The following is an 11621-nucleotide window of genomic DNA, read 5'->3' as shown; positions in this document are numbered from 1 at the left end:
CATTTTATAGATAGATAGATAGATAGATAGATAGATAGATAGATAGATAGATAGATAGATAGATAGATAGATAGATAGATAGATAGATAGATAGATAGATAGATAGATAGATAGATAGATAGATAGATAGACAGATAGATGTAAATATAACGACACATATTTATATACACACACAGAGACGTATATATAGATATATATATATAGAGAGAGAGAGACTACAGATATCTATACTGTTGTGATTTTTATTAAATGTAGGGCAGCTGCATTGTTCACCTGATGTAGAAATGGTAAATACTGTAACAGTCAAATAACTTATTTCCTCATGTATTTCCCTTTTAACAGCAGTGATGGAGAATGCACATACTAAAACAGTGGAGGAGGTTTTGGGCTTCTTCAGTGTGAATGAATCTACGGGGCTGAGCTGTGAGCAGCAGAAGAAGAACAGGGAGAGATGGGGACCCAATGGTATAGATATGTTTTATTTATTTATTTGTTTGCAAAGAAACATTACCAGAAGTCTTCAAAGCCTTTATGCAAATATGTTGACTGAACATTTTTAATTGCCACCCTGTTACATAACTGATCATGTTTCTAACTTTATAGAAAACTACACAAAATGTCCCTGCAAAGCATTCTTTATAAATGGTGTTTTAATACCTCTTGCCATAGTGCTTTGTTGACTTTTTCTTTACCCTTGTTTCTCTTTAACTTATAGAATTGCCTGCAGAAGAAGGTAATCTAACATACACTATTATGCATCCACACATATTCTATATGTACATTAACTTTGATGACATCCTTTTCTTAATCTATAAGGTCTTTTTTTGGTGGACCCACCATTGCAAGCAATAGCAACTTTAACTCTTCTGTAAACATCTTCCACAAGGTTTAGGAGTGTGTTCATTGATAAGAAAACCAGAACTGCAGCCTCCACTCTAATTTATCCCAAAGGTGTTCAAGAAGCTTTATTTTGGACCTCTGTGCAGTCCAGTCAAGTTTTTCCACACCAAACTTTATACGCCTGCAACCATGGAAGTGATTGGAATACTGGAGTTCATTGATTTGGTCCTGTGACCTACTACTTTTGACAGTATAGAGTGTACATACAATATACATTGTACATTGTATATGTTTTCACTACTATCTTGTTTTGTATCTTATCATACCAGCTTAGCAGTACTACTGCTTCATCTGCCCCTGTGTGTTTTCCTGTAATCCTTACTGTGCTGTAATTGTTTTACTCTCACTCTGCAGGAAAATCACTTTGGGAGCTGGTCCTGGAACAGTTTGAAGATCTGTTGGTTCGAATATTGCTGCTGGCTGCATGCATTTCTTTTGTAAGGAAATACAACCACAACAATGTCTACTTTCAAACAGAACTAATCAATAACATTTAAAAAGAGCAACTGTGTATACTTTGTATTTTTGTTTAAAAAACTTTGGGCCTGATCTTCAAAGATTCAAAATAAGGAGCGCTAAATTGCTTGGGCAAAAAATTATTGCATGTACAATAAAAGGGGCGTTTTGTGTGTGATCTACAGTGATTGCATGTGCAATGGATAACATGTGCAAAAGAGATGCACATGTTTAATGCCCTATTTAAATGAGGAAATTGTGTGTGCTACTGGCTGACATCATGGAGTGTCGAAAAGGAGGAACCCATAATGGAAAAATGAAGTTTGAAGTAATGGAGTTGGAGCTAATAATAATGGTAATACTACTACTAATAATTATAAAATTACATTTATTATTATTATTATTGATATTAATAATAATAACAACCACCACACAAATTCACCCCAACCCCTCAGTGCTCCTGCCCCCTGTCTTGCAAACAAGGAGCGTACAGTTTTTTATTATTTATTTTTCCTTCAATGTCCCTTCGGCTCCACGATGGTTTTCTGGTCTCTGGTGGCTGTTAATGTTCAGTGTTGTTTATAATATTAACACAACATTTTTGCATGCCAGTTTTCATATGCCTTTCAAAAGTGCTAAATATAGATCCGAAAACAGCACTGCAATCTGTTTCAGGTTTGATAAATTGCATTGTGGGTGGAAAGGAATTAGATTTACATATCCTCCTCCTAGATGCTCCATCAAAGGGTCAAAAAGCTTAGAAAAACTACTAAAATGTTCTGGGAGTACATCACAAAATAAGATATAGGTTTATTATTTGTTTCTTAACCTATGTCTAACTTGACTCACCTACAGTATTCAATGAGCTCATTTGTTCTTACTGCTGCCAAAGGTTTTATCCTGAGCAGTTAGCTGAAGTGCTAGCATGTTTACTAGATGTTCTGATAGGATTTGTTAAATATTCAGCTCATATAATTTTTTATGTGGTTCCAGTTAATAGTGTGCAGTCAAATATTACCAAAAAGTTGTTCTCTTAAACTTAGGGCTTTAGTTTGAAGGCTTACCTGGGCAGTTTGCACTCTGTGTAGCTTTTGTCTAGACTGAGCTGTCTGGGGATATCTGTCTGTTGATATCAGGCCACATGACGGATAGACGGCAGCAGTTTCTCAAAGGCTCATCGGTGACTGATATAATCACACAGAATAACAATTACAGGTATCCTGTGCTGAGTTTCATGAGGGATTCTGATATAAATAATTCCAAAATGTCTTCACTGGACCCTGAGTGGGTACCTGCCTGGGTCTGAACATCCCTGTATTCCAAGGATAGCAATTGATTTCAAATGAGATTAGTACCATAATGCACATAAACTCTCTCCTTTCTCTCTGGCTCCTCTCTGTTCTGTAGACCCTTGCATGGTTTGAAGAAGGAGAGGGGACCATCACTGCATTCGTTGAACCCTTCGTCATCCTTCTCATCCTGATTGCTAATGCTATTGTTGGTGTCTGGCAGGTAAATGTTTCACGTTAATTGTAAATTTTTGAACAAAAATAATATGCAAGCAATTAGGGATGGGTACCGAATTCGATACTTTTATAGGTACCGACCGAGTCCTGTCAGTACTACAGAATATTGATTCACGTAAAATCAAACGGTACCATGTTTCGGTACCTAAACGCATCATTGTCATACTGAGGGATTGGAAAAGTGGGTGATTTTCCATGCCGGACATGAAAACAGCATTGCGCGCACAAGAGAGTAATGTCAGTAGCCACTGCTACCGTCAACAAAGCATGGGTGATAGAAAGCGCTTGAAAGTATGGCTCCACTTTTCAAAACGCAGTGCAGATTACGCTCGCTACAATATTTGCAATGCAATGTGCAAGGCCAGTGGTGGGAATACTTCTAATTTGAGGAAGCACCTGCAGCGTTTCCTCTATGACTATTCAAGGGGGGCGCCCCACCCCGCCAACTAGACCACCTGCCTCCCCAAGAGGATCACGGCATGTAGTAATATGTATGTTTTAACAGTTAATGTCATTGACAGGGGTGTTTTTAGGGTCTCAAAACATTGGGGGCATTAGCCCAAACCGAAAATGTTTAAATTTCCATGAGACAGTTTATAAGTAAAGGGGTTGGACAATGAAACTGAAACACCTGTCATTTTAGTGTGGGAGGTTTCATGGCTAAATTGGACCAGCCTGGTAACCAGTCTTCATTGATTGCACATTGCACCAATAAGTGCAGAGTGTGAAGGTTCAATTAGCAGGGTAAGAGCACAGTTTTGCTCAAAATATTGAAATGCACACAACATTATGGGTGACATACCAGAGTTCAAAAGAGGACAAATTGTTGGTACACATCTTGCTGGCGCATCTGTGACCAAGACAGCAAGTCTTTGTGATGTATCAAGAGCCATGGTATCCAGGGTAATGTCAGCATACCACCAAGAAGGACAAACCACATCCAACAGGATTAACTGTGGACGCAAGAGGAAGCTGTCTGAAAGGGATGTTCGGGTGCTAACCCGGATTGTATCCTAAAAACATAAAACCATGGCTGCCCAAATCACGGCAGAATTAAACGTGCACCTCAACTCTCCTGTTTCCACCAGAACTGTCCGTCGGGAGCTCCACAGGGTCAATATACACGGCTGGGCTGCTATAGCCAAACCTTTGGTCACTCATGCCAATGCCAAACGTCGGTTTCAATGGTGCAAGGAGCGCAAATCTTGGGCTGTGGACAATATGAAACATGTATTGTTCTCTGATGAGTCCACCTTTACTGTTTTCCCCACATCCCTGAGAGTTACGGTGTGGAGAAGCCCCAAAGAAGCGTACCACCCAGACTGTTGCATGCCCAGAGTGAAGCATGGGGGTGGATCAGTGATGGTTTGGGCTGCCATATCATGGCATTCCCTTGGCCCAATACTTGTGCTAGATGGGCACAAGTATTGGGCTGCCAAGGACTACCGAACCATTCTTGAGGAGCATGTGCATCCAATGGTTCAAGCATTGTATCCTGAAGGCGGTGCCGTGTATCAGGATGACAATGCACCAATACACACAGCAAGACTGGTGAAAAATTGGTTTGATGAACATGAAAGTGAAGTTGAACATCTTCCATGGCCTGCACAGTCACCAGATCTAAATATTATTGAGCCACTTTGGGGTGTTTTGGAGGAGCGAGTCAGGAAACGTTTTCCTCCACCAGTATCACGTAGTGACCTGGCCACCATCCTGCAAGAAGAATGGCTTAAAATCCCTTTGACCACTGTGCAGGACTTGTATATGTCATTCCCAAGATGAATTGACACTGTATTGGCTGCAAAAGGAGGCCCTACACCATACTAATAAATTATTGTGGTCTAAAACCAGATGTTTCAGTTTCATTGTACAACCCCTGTAATTTGAAGTTAAAACTAGAAAATTTCGGAAGAAATTTAGACGGGGCCTGCCTCTTGATGCGTGCTTCTCAGACCGCAGCTTGCTATTTAAAATTCATTGTCTATGCTATTATCAGTTTAAAAAAATTACTAGTAACTCTGGAAGACTGAGGCTTTTATTTTGAAATTTTCAGTAAGCCTTATTTTAAAAAGCCAACACTGGGTGAGTTTCAACATTAGTGTGAAGCCCAGTCCTGAAATGATCTATGGTTTAAAATGCCAAGGCTTTTATTTTGTAGAGCATGTTTTGTCTTATTTTGAAAGTCCAGCATGGTTGTCCCTTCAGGTCTGGGTTAGTTCCATTAGTTAAATAGAACTCGTTTGCTGTTTAAAAATCATTTTCTATGCTCTTGTCAGTTCACAAAATCCATAGTAACTCTGGAAGACTGAGGCTTTTATTTTGAAAGTTTCAGTAAGCCTTATTTTAAAAGGGCCAACATAATCCCATTTCCAACACTTGATGAGCTTCAAAAATAGTGTAAAGGCCAGTCCTTCAATGAATCTATAGTTTAAAATGTAAGGGCTTTTATTTTGTAGAGCATGTTTTGTCTTATTTTGAAAATCAAGCATGGTTGTCCTTTCAGGTCTGGGTTATTTCTATTAGTTATATAGAACATGCTTGCTATTCTAAAACCATTGTGTATGTTATTATAAGCTTTAAATAATCATTAGTAAGCATGGAGGGTTGATGAAAGAAATTGCCCTTTAGGGTTAATCACTGTTGTCTGGGTGTTGGAACAGCAGTACATGCTGTTTAAGTATCCCACAGAACATGGCCGCCATGTAGTTGCCTCCTATGAAGATGGTCAAAGGGTTAGGGGTCGGGTCAGGTTTAAGCCATAGAAATGAATGAAAATCAATGAAAGTCAATGCAAAGATAGTAATCCATGCATGCGTGTGTGGGTGTGTGTCTGTGTGTGGGTGTGTGTGTGTGTGTCTGTGTGTGAGACACAGAGAGGCAGAAAGAAAGACAGAATCACATCCAGACATATACAGTAGGAGATACATAGAGCTATAAATAGAACAGTGAGGAATGAATCAGCCAATCAGCAAAGAGCGTCAGTATAACTTGACACCTGCTGTTTCTCACTCACGCAGCACCTCACTCTGTGTCTGCCCCTGGCCTGGCTTTATAACATAGAGGCGCATGCTCCCGAACGACTGGCCATAACTCGGAAACCGTAGGGGCGATCAATGTCATTCTTGGACCGTTTTTATCAGAACGGACAGGGGAACATTAATATTCATCCTTTAGTTTTGAAAATATAATAATAAAGGCACAACACTGGATGAAAAGAGAGGGAAAATGGAGATAAAGACAAAAATGCCTGAACATGCTCCCGACCAAAGTCTAATATCTCGGAAACCGTACATGGTATTTGAAATTTTTTCAAACTGTGGGCGACAGCTATCCCTCGTCCCCAATCATGGAGATTTTCATAGCTCTATGTCATTCACAGTATAAAATAGGAGGAAATAAATGGTGTCACTCATGGATTACTGGTCAAACTCTCATTGAAAATACATGGGAGGCCTACAGAATTCCTGTGAGTCTTTGACAGAAATCTATGAAACCTAGAACAATTTTAAAGTTATTGTGTGAAAGCAGAGGCCCGGCCCTACAAACTGACCGAAAATTGTGACTTTAGAGCGAAATTTGTGGCCGTGAGTGCCAGTTAAAAATAATTTTTCCTGAAAAAATCACCTCTTTCTACACTCTAGTAACTGCCATCTCCACTGTTAGAGTGTGATTTTGTTGCAAACTTTGTGTCGCTTGAAGTCTAATTTTAGAGAAACCGTAGCAGTTATCAACAAACCTTTTTCATTTCAGAAGAGTCGGCGGATTTTTCTACAAACTGAAAGTCAAACTGTGTTTCTAGGTGAAAGTATGGCAATACAGTAGAGCCTCAAAAACAGTGAATTTTGAGGATTCCTCCGCCCCTGACTCCATTCATTCCTATGGGGATTTTGGGGGGCGGTTTTTCGTTAATTACGTTGCCATGGTAACTCGAAACGCCAATAAAAGTAATAGCACACCCTCCGGGACCGAGCCGGACGTTTTGATATATATACAATATATATATCAAAACGTCCGGCTCGGTCCCGGAGGGTGTGCACGCTGCGGTTCGGGCCGCATTAATCTGGACGGAAGAAAAATAATAAAGAGTCCAGTTTAGAGGTGAATAGTAATAGGTGCCTCCATGCAATGCTATGGCAGGCCCCAATAACATAGGACATATTGTACCAGTTCTCTGTCTTGGCTGGTTTTAGACTGAATGTAAATTATTGTGAATAAAACAAAAAAGGTTTGCAATAATTTTACTTGGTTTTAACTTTTGTTAGAAGCTGAATGTAGGATATGGAGAAACATAGTTTAGGACTGATGGAAAAACCATTTTGCTGAAGCAGAAAATGACACATTTTTGAGATATTTAGAAAAAATCTGAACTTTTACTGACAAAACGTTTTCTTAAACCCAGAGTTGTTTACTATGGGCCAGATAAATGTGCTTATTTTGTCATCTACATAAAGTACCTTTTTAAACGTGACATTCTCATCAAAGTGTCCCACTCCTCAGGCTCAATTGTCTTTATTATGTGGTATAAGTGGTATAAAGTTGATTTTAGAGGCGACTGTGGCTCAGTAGGAAGAGTAGTCGTCTTGCAATCAGAAGGTTGTGGGTTTGATTCCAGCTTCCTCCTGCCATATGTCAATGTGCCCCTGGGCAAGGCACTTAACCTCAAGTTGCCTACCGATCTGCGTATCGGTGTATGAATGTGTTAGTGAGTGCAATTGGGTGAATGTGGCGCTAGTGTAAAGTGCTTTGAGCGGTCTGTATGACTGGAAAAGTGCTATATAAGTTCAGTCCAATTACCATTTTCTTAAATCTTAGTCAAACTGTAAAATCCTAAAATACATGTATTTATTTTAATTATGCCAAGAGCTTTTGAAACATTTTATTAAAATTGTTCCTTCTTTTATGAACCTGTTCTCTTTTATTGCCATCTTTTCAGCCCTTCATTCCACTTCTGAAGAAATTTGGCCTGCCAAATATAATAAATGAAACATTTTACAATACAGTCTTTTGTTCTGCACTGAGCATGTGAGACATTAGTGTAGTTCTTAATATTAAACACTTTGAGAGGAAAGGGTGTTAAGTTGTGGTGTTTAAAATATAGCATACAGCCTCATGCTGGGCCTTATGAGTACTAATATAACAGTTATTAATAACTATATACATATGGTATGTATGTCTCACCTTCAATGCAAGCGAACTCATCAAACAGTAATCCCAGAATAATCCCATCCTACTTTTTAAGCACTGTCATAGAACTAGGGGGTTATCCAAAGAATATCAGATCTGATTTTGGGACTGAAAATGTTCATGTAAACAGGCTGCAACAGTTCCTGCGAGAAGATGACAGTGGGGCCCTTCACGGACTGTGTGTGTTACAAGGATGTAGTTAATCTAACCAAAGGATTGAAAGCTGGTGGGGAATCTATAGAAGACAGAATGCAAACTACTGGCGAGATGTGTTACAGGAGTTTCAAGCATTGGGCGAATTTGATGGAGATTTAATAGATAAAGCTCTCATTCAGTTCTGTTTCCTTAAAATAATCCAGGTAAGTCTACCCTTTGATGTTTTGTTTTCCTTTTTCTTTACACCAATTTTTGTTTTGAAGAAATAGCTATTTGTGCTGTCTTTGATACTTGTACAGGGACATAGATTGCTCTTGTCTGCCTGATAATAATCAACATATTCATTTCTATTCAATTTTAAGTTGCTATTGTGCATCTTTCAGCACCACAAAATCTTGGATAGCGACAAGAAAGAAAGAGACGTGCTGCTCTTTGGGAAAACAAGCCCTCATATTTAAACGTGTGCAGGGTCAATACAATAAACTTTATGATTCTTTTAGGTGTGCTTGATAATTATTCATGATATTTTGGAACAGGAATAAGACAGTACTTTTTTATTTGTGTTTTTTGTAATGAAAAATCCTAGTAAAACTTTACAATGAAGATCGTTTTGATATTCACATGGCTTCAGTGACAATTTGTGAAATAAGCTGACCTTTGAGAAAAAATAGATTAACATAAATTCCAGTCAGTTTTCTCTATCCTGTAAGGTTTCTGCGCTTGCAAGCACTATGTCCATGGTGACTAGGAGTGCAGAATGGATGAAAAAAAGTTTATATGTAGTACAACTGCAATTCTTTGTAGTCAGTACACCTCATTGGAACACACCATCTCACTTAGTGCTTCATAATTAAGCTATTGGAGAAAAAAACAACAGTAACAGATGGGTCTAACTGAAATATGCATGTTGTTTTGTACGGTATTATTGTTTTCCGTCTTTATGCTGGCAATCTGTTACAATAAATTATCATCAAGAGCTTAATTTGTGTCCTTTGTATTTGAGATAAAAAAACAAATTCACAGATATTAGGGAATATGTATTTATAAGTAATGTAATTACTTCACATAATAAAAATATTATTACTACTTAATAGCCTTCTTGATGACTAACTACAATTAATCAAATATCCAGTGAATTCTAAGCAAGTTTAATAGTACGCCATTGAAATGTTAAGGAAATAATTGTGTATGTGTGTGTTACAGAAGGAACTGGACACAGTTGTGAGAATTTGGGACAATCACCGGATTTGACCAGGTGGAAATGGACAAGATTTGTTTTATGGAAAACCATTTTTTGTTTGTGAATGTTTGTTTGTGGAAATCAGACATTTCCTGTGATGTAGACCTACATAAGCTTTGTTTGTTGTTGATGGAGGAAAACAACATGGTACTTGCTCATGATGCTGCAGGGACAATAAAACTTTACAGAGACCTAAGACCTTTGATAAGGGAACACCTGTTGCTGCCTGATTTGTGACCTGTTGGGGAGAGAGGCTGCATCCGAAATGGTCTAATTATAGCTCCTGTTCCTACACCTTTCATGAGGTCAACATTAAGAATTCTTTCCTGGGTAGGAAAGGCGCTCCTGACTGCTGTGCCGATTCCGGACAGCCTTTAACTCATACATCATCACGCGACAGAAACGCATGCTTTGGCTAAAGAATCCCTACCAATTAGAGATTTCGGACGCAGCCAGAAACTGTCTTAAACATTGTTAGCTTACTAAGACACTGTCCATGGTCCTCATGATCATAATGACATCTTCAGCAACGAGGACTAAAGAACACTATGTTTTCAGGTAAAAACCTTCACATCAGTAGAAGCCATGTTGTAATATATGTAGCAGTTAGTTATGACTCCAGTGTCATATTTAAATGAATTTCCCAAAGTACTACTGAGATTTTTAATTGTCATTTGCTAAAGGAAAAACTCAAGTAACAGTTAGAGTTTTATTGATTAAACTTGGTATCATTTTTGATACAATGAGAAAGCCTTGGAACTCATTGTGTAGAACATGATGCCATACATCTGACAAACAAGTGCAGTTACTGAAATTGGCATAGAAATGAAATCCACATTTTAAGTAGCTTATGTGGCTGTCGAAGAAATCTGAAACGTTTTAGCTAAACAGAAGAAAGTTTATACTGCATTGTTAATTCTTACTTTCTTGAATAGCATTGTAAATACTAGTTTGTGTTAACGTAACAACAATAATTAATAAAACCTAAACAAAAGAAAACATAAAAAACATAATGATCAACAGATGGAAAGTCTTGTTGCACAACTACTTTAAGGAGACAGTTGTTGTGGAATGTTCTTATCTAAGAGGAGAGAAGTTGACTCACAAGAAGAAAAAATCCGGACTTTGTCTTAATAAGTTTTATTCAAAGGCATTCAGCGTTTGAATGACTCTGTCACCGAGCAAGTCAGTTGAACAGAGCCCTGAACGCTATTTACACACAGTATTTATACCAGAACAAGACAATGTTATCTCAACTGCAAAGAGTCTGTGTTTTACGACCCTAGACCCTTCTCGGGTTCAAAGGTGACAAGGTTACCTAGGAACAACCATCTACTCTCCCAAAGGCATCACCCTGAAAAATGGCCTTAACCATTAAACTTCTGATAATGACTTTTACAGCTTTCTCCAATAACACAGAGGTTCAGGGGAGTGAGGTAACCCAAAGGTCATACACTGTGGAATGTTTTTAAAAGAATTTCCATCACACTCCCCCCTTATGATCATAAAACAATCATACAAAAAATTCTAGCAAACCAACACCCAGAAAAAGAATCAAAATAAAAGAAAAAAAACAAAGAAGAAAAAGAAAAAGATATATAAATCAAACACCGTATAGTCATGGCCCTCACGAAGAGCTAAGGTTCGCAAATCACCAGGAAAACAAAACTGAAAAAACAATAACACCGCAAAAAAAAGAAAACCCCAAAACTCCATGTATACCACTAAAATGCTGAACATCAGTAATAACTCCCCAAACACATTAGAGTTAGCACATCATTAAAGCAACATAAAATCCATCGGTATCTATACCATCTGTCACCTCAAATGCAGAATCATCACAATCATGACAAACAGAAATTAAGTTCACATCCTTATCAACAGGTAACATGGAAAAATGTATCAGTCTCATTACCATTCCCCTAACCATTGGAATAATATAACACGAAAGAAACATCAAAATCAAAAAGAAACTTAAAAGAATCACTCCAATCTTTACTAACCAAGATGTCCATCCACCAGCAAAGAACCAAGACCAAGGATTCCAAGAGGAACTCATATTTTCCTTCCGTTGGGTTGTCAGCAAGTCCTCAAACTTATCATGAATACTTGTCATGTTATTAGACACATCAGGAATAAAAGTGCAACATTGTTCCCCA

The 11621-nt window shown here is 38.2% G+C and overlaps 1 pseudogene; it reads left to right on the top strand.

The window, feature by feature from the left end:
* Positions 1–314: 314 nt before the first annotated feature.
* The window catches only part of LOC124868021, a 53512-nt pseudogene continuing 42205 nt past the window's right edge, over positions 315–11621 (top strand).

This window comes from Girardinichthys multiradiatus, chromosome 5 (assembly GCF_021462225.1).
Source record: "Girardinichthys multiradiatus isolate DD_20200921_A chromosome 5, DD_fGirMul_XY1, whole genome shotgun sequence".
NCBI classification, from domain to species: domain Eukaryota; kingdom Metazoa; phylum Chordata; class Actinopteri; order Cyprinodontiformes; family Goodeidae; genus Girardinichthys; species Girardinichthys multiradiatus.
This window is presented reverse-complemented; position numbering and strand designations above follow the sequence as displayed.